This window comes from Chlamydotis macqueenii, chromosome Z (genome assembly GCF_036417535.1).
Source record: "Chlamydotis macqueenii isolate bChlMac1 chromosome Z, bChlMac1.mat, whole genome shotgun sequence".
Classification (NCBI taxonomy): Eukaryota; Metazoa; Chordata; class Aves; order Otidiformes; family Otididae; genus Chlamydotis; species Chlamydotis macqueenii.
The window spans coordinates 27,541,344-27,555,300 of NC_141593.1; the positions used below are offsets into that span (position 1 = coordinate 27,541,344).

The window sequence follows — 13,957 nt, forward strand, 5'->3', positions numbered from 1 at the left end:
CATTGGCTGATTATAATAACTGTGTTATAACATCCAGGAGTTGTCAATCATACCTTAATGTTTATAGAAGTGAAAAGTCAATGTGTAGCTGTTTAATTTGACATGACTCTCGGGTTGAGAAAGTGTAATCGCTGGAGGGGACAGTTCAGTAGCTGTGCTGCGTGTCAGCCGGTCTCGCTCCGACTACTGCACTAAACGCTTTCCTGATGAGCGATAGATTTGGTTAAATACCAGGATAATTGCTAGCTACAGCATCCAGCACTCTTTTAATGCCTTGTACTACATCTGTATTAGCTCTTGCCTGAGGCTGTTTGAGGTTTCTGCAGGGAAGAAGGCATGTACGTTCAATTACATTGTTCTCCTTCGGGTTTTGAAGGGCAATTGTTGCCGAGCTAAATAGGCTATAATAAATTATACTTCGTTTCCTCCAAACCTGTTGAAGTAGATCAGACGTGCAAGTGTTACAGCTGCTTTCTGCCTGTAAGTGACATTTTGTTAGTCTGCTGTACCGAGAGCACACAAAGAACGATTTAGACAAAGTGGTGTTTCGTTTGAAAAATGGAAAAGTACCAGACTTGTCTTGCTACTCTGGGGCAAGGCAAATTAACCTGTTTTGCGTGCTATAAAAGTATTTGCTTCCCCTCGCAGCTTCTGCACATGTAAATAAATCATGGTGCAAACACATATTCATGCTTGTTGTGCATGATCAGAATAGGAGAGGGACTCCCTGCTGTAATTTGAGGGGTGTCAGCGTTTTCATGAACCTTCTGGTGCTGTTGGTGTTTGAAGGAGAAGACCTGAAGTGGCCTGGCAGTGTCGGTCAGGGCGGTTGCCCGCTGTTTCCCATCAGCAGTCGCACTGCCTGTGTGCAGTGATGCTCCCTGGCCCTGGTCTGGCTCTCGCGCGCGGAGCACGTTCCTTTGGCATCACAGCATGTGCATAGTGACACATCTGTAGGGGATGTGCCAACAGCTCCCTAGCATTTCTCTGCAGTGTACCCCACCGCTGCTACAAAAGGGTCTGCCCCACTTGGCACCTGCGGGTTGGGCAAGATGTGAGAACAGCAGAAAGCCTCTGAGCAGGGATGGGCATATTACAGCTCACTTTAAAAATGTGTGAAAGGGATTGTGGGAGGTATTTATTTTTTAAATATGCTTATCTTAAAAGTCTGAAAAGATCCAGAGATTGATTTTGAAGTATCTTCAGAATTGAACACTTCTTTTGTTGGGATTCATTTTAACATGTGATCTGGAAAAAGTGGGAGTCAAGTTAACCACACAGGGACTCCCTGTGGTTCATTTTGAAATAAACCAAACAATTGTGATTTTGTTTCTTCTTTAAGACTGATGTTTAACATCTTTGCATTTATTTCCTGCTTTTTTTTTTGTAATTTTACAATGCCAGGTTTAAAGCTCTATGCCTGATGTTTATCTCGCAGTATCAGATAAATCAGTTAAGTTTCACAGCTAGAAGGTTTGCATAAGGTCTGAGTCACACTCTGTGTGCTGTGGGTAGCGTGTTTATTTACCCCAAGGATGGCACTAATCGTGTCTTAGACTGCTGGAAGTATAAGAATGTTTTTAGTCCAGTTTGTCACCAGTTTTGTTTCCTTTCTGGACAAGAAAGAAAAAGAAAAATCAATGCACTCTCTCTGGTGTTCATTTATAAATCATTTTCCCTTTCAAGTTCTGTCTCAGAGCAGTTGCAGACACTGGCAAGGAGTGTTTTATTTTCCCATCCTCAAACAACTCTTTACACTAGATTTTTTTTTAGCGGGTTTTTTATTGGCTTTGGCTGTATAAAATGCATTTTGATAAATTTCCTTCTGAGCCAGATTTGAGGTAGCTGTGTACCCTTAATTACAGTTTAAAACCTCATACTCTAAATCAAAACTTCACTTGTCTCAGATTTTGCTGTCCCCACTCTTAAATAAATGCAGACTTGTAGTTCATGAAGCTGCCTCTACCAGCTCTGTCACACACATCTTGCCCCTGCTCTTCCTTGAGGCACAATTGTTTCCAGGGACTTTGATTTTGTGGATTGACTCTCTGGTTTTTCCAAGGCATAAATGCTACATTTGGTTTTGTGCAAACCGACTCTATGTTGGAGTGAAACAACACTGGTTGGTTGAGAGGGGTCTGCTGTATTCCTGTTACATGGATACTTTTGCACGGATTAACCCAGATGAAGCAGTAACTGCCTAAACTGTAGTTGGAAAGGAGTGAGGAGAGAGGAATGTGGATTGGCCCCTAGTTTGCAAGTAATTACCCCTCATTGGCGTGGGGCTGACCTCTGTACCTCTGACCCTGACTGTCCAGCTTGGATCACTTCATGTGCTTTTCTTGCTGTATCCAACTGCTGTGTCTGTCAGCTACATGCGTGGAGGGAGATGGAGATGCCTGCTTGCCTGCCCCATCCTCCAAGGGAGGGAAGAAGCCTGCCCTGACCCTAAGCAGCACCAGGTACTTAGTTATTCTGTGTGGTGCAAGCTCCTGCAGCGCATGTCCTCTCTCCCCTCCTCTGCCCCATGTTTGCAATGGGTTGCAGCAGGGCTGTATGATGCAGCAGAGGATGAGCTCCACTTTTTCTTTCCCTTCTCTCCTGCCTGCCTTGCACTGACAGCATTGAATTGATTCTGTATTGACCGGAGTTGTATTCAGTGCTGTTGAAATAAACTGAGGCATAGCATTGGAGTGAACAGAGGCAGTCTTCAGCACAGTGACTGGTGCCTGCGCTGGCCAACTAGACCCAAGGAACCTGGGTTTTTATTTATTTATTTATGTATTTGTGCCACTGATTTAAGGTTCACCTTCCTCACTTCAGGGAAGCACGTGTTGGAAAGTGGTGAGATACTCTCAAGCCCGTTCCAGTAACCTTAGTAAGGAAAGATGGCACGAGAGCACCGAAATGACCTAGTACCCTTGCGGGAAACTAAAATGACCAAGGTTTTTAGACCCTGTTGACCCACAGCTTGTAGACCATAAGCTGTGATCTCAGTGGAGTTTGGCCCCTCCCAGCAAGGCTGCTGCTGTCAGGATCTTGAAAAAAGTGGTGGACACTGGTGAGTTGACCGTCCCACCAAGTCTGCATCGGCATGGCTGTAGGAAGTCAGCAGGACCTTCTGGGCCTGGGGAGATGCCGCTGGCAGCACCAACAGCATCATTAGGCACACAGTCAGCCAGAGGCTGGCCCTTCACCCAGGAGCAGGACCAGCCTCCCCTGCCGCACTAGCGTTTCACAGTCTGCATTTAATACTGCTGTTGTGTTTGTGGAAATAAATACAAAGCAGTGGATCTGTCTTGAGCCTAATGTTCTGTGAAACTTCATTTAACTTATTTGACTACCTCAAAAATGTTTTGTGTTTGTTTTTTGTCCCTATTTTCTCAAGTATTGTGACTTATTGCAGCGAGGCTCCTAAACTTCAGAGGGGATAAATCTCACTTTAAAATAAGTAGCAACATTTTTGATCTATTCATGCATATAACCCATCTTGTGTTGTGTGTTTCATCAATACTTGTTGAACCATTTTACTGCAAATCTGCCCGACTTGCTTCCGAATTAAAGTTAATATTAAAAATTGTAATGCCATGGTAATATTAAGTCACTTCAAAGCCTTCTGGGCTTTTTAAACTGCAGATTCACTTAAATTGTAAGCTATAATTGATAAAGCTGCTTCTTCCTTCTTGCTCAGTTTTGACCAGGTCATTGGTGAGTAGTCTTGCTCATGCTGAAGTCTGTGACAAATCCTCTGCTGCTTTTGCTAGTGTGGTATGAGTTGCAGGTCCTTGTTTTCTCCCTTCTAAGCAGAGCAGCTTGCATTGTAAGAGCAGTAAAAAAAAAAAAAATCTATTCTTTGCAAGTGAAAAATCTATTGTATCTACCATAACAGATCACTTTCATTAGACTTAGCGTTTTTGCTGATTGTTTAGTAACCTCTTGATTTCCAAAAGCTTGCAAATCATGTCCAAAAAAATCTTTTAAGCTGTATAATACGGCACTTTTGCACTGAGCCAGTATTTTCTAAAATTAAAACTGTCATTAAACCTGAAAGAGCTGAGGCCACCTTAATTAGCTATTTGGTTATTCTTTGAGCATTATGACTGATGACAACAGGCATGGATTTCATCCTTGGTTTTTATAGGTTGAAAATGACACTGGCAACAATAAAAATGCAAAGAGGGGTGACCAGAATTAACATTTACATTTATATGGCTAGTTTTGGTGTTGCGCAAACTGTAATATCCTCCTTTTCTCCTGATATGCTACTGAAGATTAACAGCCTCTCTGACCCAAGAACGGAGAGACATTCAGCCAAAATACTGTTATGATTGGATTTTTGTGCTGAACACCAAAAAATTATACATGATTATTAAAGCTCTTAGGATCCTATTTCCTTCCTTTAGTGTAGCTACACAAGGGAGAAACCTTGTGCCTTTTTTTTGTCTCTCCACATATTCTGCTGCTTGATAACATTATCCTGAACCTTGAGTGCACTCTTTCCTTTAAAATTACCATTGCTTTTCAAAAAACATTTTCTTGCTGCAGCTATTGCAAAAGGCAGTGCATTTTCTAGGTAGGACGACTGATGCTTATTCACAAGGAACTTCTTGTTTAGACAGGTTTTAAACAGATACGCCAAGCGAAGCCAAGGCAACTGTGTTGTAGTGATGCCCAGAAGCAGATGAGGAGCTGGGAGTCACGAGCTGTCCCCTGTGTTGCACTAGATGTGTGAGCCCTTTCCTCGAAACAGGGGGCTGCCCCCATATCTGTCTGTCTGCACCCTGCATTGTCAGCAGCCATCCCACAAAGAAGCAGTGGGCAGCCTTCTGTCCGTTCATTCTCACGTGCTGCTGCGTGACAGCTGTGATAAGCGTGTGTGACTACACTGCCACTAGTCAACGGCAGCTGAGGATCTCCTTTTCCATTGCCTCTGTGTGGCATTATGTGTGGGTTAGGTGGTGTTGGGGGTGTATGAAAATGTCATCAGCGTAGGAGGAGATGCAGACCCTAGAGGAGATAGACAGTAAGCAGTCTCCATAAAATTAGTGTGAGGTCCCCAGATGATGCCTGAGGGGACTGTAGGGTGCAGAGAGATGACTCCATGTTCTCTTCTTTAGAGCTGTCAGGAAATTGTTCTGGTAAAAACTTTTGCTTTGGAAAAAATCCAGCCCACTGGTTGTTTTTGCTGAAATCACATATTTCTGCAAACTCACAGCGGGACAAGTGGGTGATTCAGCTGGACACCTACCTTCTTTCCTCGATAGGCTCACGTGGATGATGAATCCATTTGTTCATCCTGGAGAAGAGAAGGTTCCAGGGAGACCTTATAGTGGCATTTTAATACTCAAAGGGGGCTCATAAGAAAGATGAGGACAGACTTTTTAGTAGGGCCTGCAGCGATAGGACAAGGGGAGATGGTTTCATACTAAAATAAAATAGATTTAGACCTGATAAAAGGAAGAAAATGTTTACAATGAGGGTGGTGAAACACTGGCACAGGTTGCCCAGAGAGGTGATGAATGCCCCATCCCTGGAAACATTCAAGGCCAAGCTGGACGGGGTTCTGAGCAACCTGATCTGGTTGGAGATGTATCTGCTCACTGGTTGGAGTAGATGATGTTCAAAGGTCTCTTCCAACCATGACTTATTCTATGATTGTATGATTCTTCTCCATAGATTTGGAGTTGCAGGCTGTCTGTTGCTGGTTTTGCCTTGCCACTGGAGGTTGTCACCTGTTCACTTGGTTGTGTGGCCTCTTCTGACGCAGATCTGTGGAATGGTTTATTTTCTTTTTCACAGGAAAAAAAATACTTCTTTTCCAGAAAAGGCAGTTCATTTCATGGATCTGGCTTCAAAGGTGGCCACATAGGAGGAGCACGTGGGTCAGAGATCCCTGCCTTGCTGCTGCATACAGCAGTGGCAGAGCCTAGGGACTCCCAGGCCTCCTCACCCTGTAGCACAGCAATTGTATTCAAAAGCAAGATGGCAGGATGAAATGCCCCAAATAGACGTTTGGGTGTGCACAGCAGCAGCTGGCCAGATAATTACGTGTTTCTTATGAAAAATTATCTGTATGTGTGTGTTTTAATCTTGTTGTTAGAACAGGTTTTAATTACTATAGGAACAAGAAAAACAGTCCAAAAAGTGAAGTCATTTTTTTTTTCTCAGAGATGTCTCTGTCTTTTGCCAGTCTTTTGAGCACTACACTCGAGGGACATCTTTTTTTTTTGATGGAGAATCAGTCTCTGGTGTTGTGTGTGGAATAGAGAAGTAGTATCAGACCTCCAGGAATAAAGAGGTGAAAGGTCCCAGCTTTGTCACAGCCTTGTTACGTGATGAAGCAAATCATTTCACTCCTTTGAGATTCCTTGCTGCTCCTCAGCTGGTGGCAGATCTCCAAATACCTCTATCTCTCACAGCCATTTTTATATACAGCTTTTGTGGAAATCGATGCCTCCTTGTATGTTTGCATGGCTGCTCTCTAATCTGGAAATTGTTTTGTTTTGTTTTGTTTTTCCTGCCAAGAGAAACTTCTTTCAAAAGCATTGTCTGTTTGTTAGCCTCCAGATTAGAGTACAGCCATGCAAACCATTGGGTTTGCCCTGCCATGGCGGACTACGAATGTGTGAAGGAAGTAAGGATCTCCAGAAGTAGGTCTGCTAGTAGTCATAACATGGAGTCACAGCCTGAAGGAGAGGCTTGTGCATCTTTTCAGTACTGGCAATACGAAACCAAAGAGTCTGCGTGTGCAGCAGCAGAATTGGTTCTTCAGTGTAATTCCCTGTGTTGCTGCGCAAGTGTGTGCACAGGACAATGCAAGGTTTAAACAAGTGTCTAGGGAATGGTAGAGCAGGAAAAAGGAGATGCCTTTGGTATTTTATGATGGTGCCTTTTGTTTGTAGTCTTACTACCAGGTTAAAAATATCTCAGATCTGTGACCTCATCTCAGCTCTTTTGTGATGCTGAGGTCATCATGCTTCTTGTGTAATTGTACAGAATGTTTACATTTAGGGATGACCCAAAAAACCCTCAACAGAACGTGCACGTTTTACTTTGTTACCCAGCAATGGGAAATACCTGCTTTCTGTTGAGGTGTTATGTTCCTGGAGAACGTTTTGCTTCATGTCTTCCAGAACGGAAAAAGTGTGTGTGAAGCCATTAAAACTGTCTCCTTGTGGCGAAAACTAGCTATCAGGGTTCCTGGCAGTAGAATATAAACTGGGGAGCTTTCTGCAGAGCTGTACTGATTTATACCTTGCTGAGACCCAGCTTGGGCCAAGTGAGCATTTCTGGTGAATACCTTGCAGAAGAGGTGAGTAACCTTCCCCTTCTGCCAACCCAAACCCAAGCTTTTACCAGCTGAATTTCGCACATTGCCTTTCAGTCATTCACTCGTCTCAGGACACCTGACCCTCCCGAAGGTTTTCTGAGATGGTTCACCCTCTGCCTTTCCTGGGCTGTAGTAGTGGCTTACTGACATCAAGTTAGCCACAGAATGGAATGCTGGTAATAGCAGAAATTTTTGGCCTGCTAGCCCTGCAGCCCCTCCGGATTCTGTCTGGGGCATCTAGGGCGAGTGTTTTGTATGGATTGGTGTAGTTTCAAGATAGGTTTGGAGTGCTTCCCAAATGTCATCTTTGCATCCTCCCTGACTTAACTGGTGGTGGGTGAAAAGTGGAAAGCCTTGTTTGTTTCACACTTTATTGTAAGAGAATTTAAAGCCAGGGGTGAGGGAGTTCAACAAGAGGATATTTTCTTCAGCTTCTGGTTTCTAATTACATCAGTTGTAGCCCTGCCTTCTTAGTTGCTAAAACTACAAGCATGAACTGGAAAAGAATGAGATAATCTGTGGTAAGACATACTGAATAAAGATCTCCATTCAGATCTTTACCTTTTATCACAAGTTCCTCATGCCAAGAATTAATGCTATTTGAAAATACGCAATGAATGTGCCCTACTGTGGGCATCCAAGATAATCCTAATTGCTTTAAATGTTAGTGAGAAGGGTAAGTGTTTGAGAAGGGGGAAGGGGCTCTACTGTGAAATAGTATATCTGTATTACGAGGCACAGAGGGGATATGTTTTCCGTTCCAGATTGTTATCTTGTTTTTATTTTTGCATTGAAAAGCAGCTTTGCTTGTTGCTCTTGAAACTTGTCAGCGGGAAGATATCCCTGGACATGCAGTTCTAGAATTGGACTAGTTGCCCCTGTGTTGATAACGTGCAAAGCAGAAAAGGAGCACCACTCCCATTTTCTCATAAGTCTGTCCACACTACCATCAGCACAGAACAGTCTGCAATGTATTGATCAAAGCAAAAGTCACAAAGACATTTCAGGTAGTGTACCTAAAACATGAAATTCAGTTTTAAGGCAGATCCATAGCTGAGTTTCCATTAGCCTCTTGTTACTGTTTAGTATCAGCCTCCCTGTTAGACTAGTGTCTTGCCTTACTGTCTGCTGTACGTAACGCTGCTTCTAAAAGAAGCTTGCACCCATGCTACATTGTGGTGACCAGCTGCAGTGAGCAGAAACCCTTGGCTTCAGGTAGGCTTCCAGAATTTGCCCACATGGGAGGTCCAGACTTGTGATGAGGCCTGAGGGATGGGAGGAGAAGGACAAGTCAATACAGAACATTTTAGCACACTTACGCACTTGCAGATGTGGGCAGGAATCTTTGGTCAGTAGGAACTGTTTCATCCCAGCATTCATCCTGAGCAAGGGAGACATGAGGAAGAAGATGGCAGTGTTTCTTTTTGTTAGCTCACACAGAGTAGAAGCAAAAGAATTAAAAAATATTTGGGATAGCTTGCTTAGACTGCGTCCATTTCCAGTGGTATTTGCAAAAGAAAAATGCTCTGGCTACAGGGGAGAAGGTACCATGAAGTTCCTGTGCCTGTCCACCCTCATGCCAAAAACCCAGGCATGCTTTAGTGATGCACCGGTGCACTCGAGCTGCCAGCAGCAGTCTGGTTCTGCTTCACTTTGTCCTTCACACATGGCCGTGCTTGCACATGTATGTGTGCACACCAGGAAGAAATGCATGGGCCTTAGCAGCATGTGGGACTGGCATACTTGCTTATTTTCCTTTTCCCTGAAAAAGAAAGTGAAAGAGTTTTTAAAGATTGATTGTACCTCTCACCTTTAAATCTCTAAAAATTGCTTTGTATTGAGAGTTTAATAGTTTTTTAAATGTAAACTCAGGAAAATATTTACTTTTCAAGCATGAATATCATTCTGCTTTCCCACATCACTGAAAGTGTATTATTCTTTTCAGTCCATTGAATTCCAGGGATCACTCACGTTAAAAGTCAATGCGGTTTCCAGTGTCAGAAGATGTAAGGTTTTGTGTTTATGGTTGGAATCCCTTCTCCCTTCTTTTCCTGTGTGATATTAGCCGAAAATTTTTCAGATTCATGTGACTCAAAAGTATTCAGGTGCTTTCCCAAGGGTGAAAGGTAATTAGATCAAGGAATGGTCTTTAAAAACTGTCGCAGACCCAATTCCGGTGCTGTTATTTACACAGATAAGGGCTGTGTAACAACAGTGGGAGGATAAGCCACAAGCCTCAAACAGATGAAACTCATAGATTTAAATCAAAAAGAACATGGATTTTGTTTCTTTGAACTTGGAACTTCTACATTTTATTGCTGTGTGATTAAAACACTGGAACAGAATTGCTCATTTCCTTTTGCTGCCTTTTTACAGCTACAAGTCCCAATCCAAGTATCTTGCTCTTCTTATCAGCACTGCACCTACCTGCTGCTCCTTGCTTGAAGTGGAGGTCTCTCTGAGTAAGCAGTGCAGGTTTGGACAGAGGCTCGCTCTCGTCTGCTAGAGATAGTATCTCAGTAGTGCCAAGTTGTTTTCAAAATCTGTGTGGCTGTAGTTACATACCCCTGTGCACATTCAGAGACCAGCCGAAATTGCCTGACCGTCAAAACTGTGATCAATTTGGAAGTCAGTGGAAAACCAGCCCATATTATTTAGATCAGTGCTTCAGATCCTGAGATGATTTGTGAGACCAGCCAGTTGGTGACGGGAACTGTTCCCATGTAATGACACTTCCCATTTTTAGTTTGATTAGGATGTCTGATGCCCTGTGAGAAATGTTGAAAGACTGGTGGAGCTCCACTGGGCCGGAAGGCTTAGGAACCACCACTTGAGGTGCTAAGAAACAGATGTGGATGCCTGTCTACCAAAAAAGTTGCCTTTTGTGTCATTCCCCAGGTTCAGAGTAAATTAATGTAGAGTTGCTGGAAAAATAGATCATAAAAACAAAGTGGCAGTTTTACTGTAGTAGGGTTTTAACATTCGTGCTGTAGCATGTTGGGTGGGTTTTCTGTTGGATTCTTCCCATTTAGAAAAAAAACTTTCTGTAAGTTGGTCACAGAGATGTATAGATCTCCATATTTAAAAATGGGCCTTTCCATCACTCCAAGCACATGCACACTAATAATAATAACAAATCCTTTAAAATAAATAAGCCTTTTGTACATTTGGCTACTCAGGAGTAAACAAAATATTGTCCCTTTCAACCCCAGTCCCTTCCTTCGTACTTCTGCCCCAGAGCCTGGGAACAGAGATTCCTCACACCGTGTCCTACATAGAATCATAGAATCATAGAATGGTTAGGGTTGGAAGGGACCTTCAAAGGTCATCTAGTCCAACCCCCCTGCAAGGAGCAGGGACATCCCCAACTAGATCAGGTTGCTCAGAGCCTCATCCAGCCTGGCCTTGAACGTTTCCAGGGATGGGGCATCCACCACCTTTCTGGGCAACCAGTGTTCTATAACTCGCATTGTGAAAAATTTTTTCCTAATTTCCAATCTAAATCTACCCCCCACTATTTTAAAACCATTACTCTTTGTCTTATTGCAACAGGCCCTACTAAACAGCCTCTCCCCATCTTTCTTGTAGGCCCCCTTTAGGTACTGGAAGAACGCTATAAGGTCTCCCTGGAGCCTCCTCTTCTCCAGGCTGAACAGCCCCAACTCTCTCAGACTGTCCTCATAAGAGAGGTACTCCAGCCCTTTTATCACCTTCGTGGCCTTCCTCTGGACCTTCTCCAACTGGTCCATGTCCTTCTTGTGTTGGGGGCTCCAGACCTGGACACAGTACTCCAGGTGGGGTCTCACCAGGGCAGAGTAGAGGGGCAGAATCACCTCCCTCGACCTGCTGGCCACGCTTCTCTTGATGCAACCCAGGATGCGGTTGGCCTTCTGGGCCGCAAGGGCGCATTGCCTGCTCATGTTAAGCTTCTCATCCACCAGCACTCCCAAGTCCTTCTCCTCAGGGCTGCTCTCAATCCATTCTCTGCCCAGCCTGTATTTGTGCTTGGGATTGCCATGACCCAGGTGCCGGACCTTGCACTTGGCCTGGTTGAACTTCATGAGGTTGGCACGGGCCCACCTCTCCAGCCTGTCACGGTCCCTCTGGATGGCATCCCTCCCTTCCCGCGTGTCGATGGCACCACACAACTTGGTGTCATCGGCGAACTTGCAGAGGGTGCACTCTATCCCACTGTCCATGTCGCCAACAAAGATGTTGAACAGGGCCGGGCCCAGCACGGACCCCTGAGGGACGCCACTCGTGACCGGTCTCCACATGGACATTGAGCCGTTGACCACCACTCTCTGAGTGCGGCCATCCAGCCGACTCCTTATCCACCGAGTGGTCCGTCCATCAAACCCATGTTTCTCTAGTTTAGAGAGAAGGATGTCGTGCGGGACAGCGTCAAAAGCTTTGCACAAGTCCAGGTAGATTATGTCTGTTGCTCGTCCCTTGTCCACCAATGCCGTCACCCCGTCATAGAAGGCCACCAAATTGGTTCAAGCACAATCTGCCCTTAGTGAAGCCATGTTAGCTGTCACCAACCACCTCCTTGCTCTCCATGTGCCTTAGCATGGTTTCCAGGAGAATCTGCTCCATGACCTTGCCAGGCACAGAGGTGAGGCTGACCGGCCTGTAGTTACCCGGGTCTTCCTTGTTCCCCTTTTTAAAAATGGGGGTTATGTTCCCTCTCTTCCAGTCATCGGGGACCTCACCAGACCGCCAGGACTTCTCAAATACAATAGCCAGTGGCTTGGCAACTTCATCCGCCAGTTCCCTCAGGACCCGCGGATGGATCTCATCAGGTCCCATGGACTTGTGCAACTTTAGGTTCCTTAGATGATCCCGAACCTGCTCTTCGAGTACAATGGGCGGTTCTTCATCCTCGCAGTCCTTGCTTGCACCTTCTACAGCTTGGGTGGTGGGACAAGAACTCTTGTCGGTGGAGACTGAGGCAAAAAAGTCATTGAGTACCTCAGCCTTCTCCATGTCCTGGGTAACCAGGACACCAGTTCCCTTCTGGAGGGGGCCTACATTTTCCCTGGACTTTCTTTTGTCCCCTACATACCTATAAAAGCTCTTCTTGTTGCATTTTATATCCCTGGCCAGATTCAGTTCTGCCAGGGCTTTGGCCTTCCTCACCTGATCCCTGGCCACTCACACTGCCTCTTTGTAGTCCTCCCAGTCCTCCTCCCCACTTCCACCCTCTATAGGCTTCCTTTTTTACTTTCAGTTGGTCCAGGAGCTCCTTGCTCATCCACGCTGGCCTCCTGGCCTTTTTGCCTGACTTGTTTTTCATCGGGATGCACCTCTGCTGAGCTTGGAGGAGGTGCTCCTTGAATATAGACCAACTTTCCTGGGCCCCTCTTCCCTCCAGGGCCGCCTCCCATGGCACTTGGCCCATCAGGTCCCTGAAAAGGCCAAAGTCCGCCTTCCTGAAGTCTAGGGCAGAGAGCTTGCCATGTAGTTTCCTTGCTGCCTCGTGGATCTTGAACTCCACCATGTCATGGTCGCTGCAGCCAAGGCTGTCCTTTAGTTTCACATCCCCCACCAGCCTCTCCCTGTTGGTGAGCACAAGGTCGAGCATAGCACCCCTCCTTGTCGGCTCCTCTGTGGCCTGCAGGAGGAAGTTGTCATCCACGCATTCCAGGAACCTCCTGGACTGGCTGTGCCCTGCCGTGTTGTCTCTCCAACAGATGTCAGGGTGGTTGAAGTCCCCCATGAGGACCAGGGCCTATGACCGTGAGGCTGCTCCTATCTGCCTTAACACATTGGGCTTTGCTAGATCAGAGCAAAACGAGGTTTCAGAGTCAGAGAGCTGAGTCCTTGAGCCAGCCTGGCCTGTTGAAGCTGCACTACTGTTTGTTGACTATATAACACAAAGTACCTCGTGGAGGTACTCCCTGTTCTGTTGGTTTGTAGTAGTCAAAGCATGAACCACTCCAACACGTTACTTGCCTGAAATAATGCGTGCTTCGGATCATGGGAGTGTGCTGCAGACTGGGCTACCCAATGAACATGTTCATGCTGTAAGGCTGTTTCACCAGGCAGCTTCCCTTCCAGAGGATCAGAAGTGTTCCTTTGTTCCTCCACTCATCTTCCCTACCCTGCATGTTTGCATCTGGTTCAAGTCCTAGGTTTTTTCAAGAGTGTTTCTCATTTTCCCAGTGATGGGCTAGACCCAGATGGCTGCCGTTTACTGTCCTTGGATCCCATTGGATTTGCCTGGCTGTGAAAGTCAAGCCTTACCTTTTCTTTTTTGTTGATCTCACAGACATGCTAGGAGTCCCCAGCATCCACGAGCACCTAGGGCTCAGGCGCGGAGGAGCTGCTCGCTTCGGCACAGCGGTGCAGTTTGGGGACGGAGTTTAAGCCTCAGTTCCGTATTCCTTGTTCTTGCACGGTTGTACTAGATTCATCATGGCTTCTAAAAAACAAGCAATGGTTGTAAACAATATTCTCTTTTAAAAGATCACAGAGTAATATTCTCCACTAAACAGCGAAATCCGGAATATAACAAGTATTGATGATTAAGGTGTCAGGGGCCCATGGAGCTCCCGCTGTGATTTAGTTCCCTCCGACTGCCTCAACTACCATTGCATTTTGCTAATTACATCATAGATTTTC

At 45.3% G+C, this 13,957-nt stretch overlaps 1 protein-coding gene across 3 annotated transcripts in view; it reads left to right on the forward strand.

Annotated features, from left to right (window-relative positions):
* Window positions 1-13,957, forward strand: part of DMRT1 (doublesex and mab-3 related transcription factor 1) — a 58,787-nt gene that overhangs the window by 44,027 nt on the left and 803 nt on the right. The window lies entirely within an intron of this gene.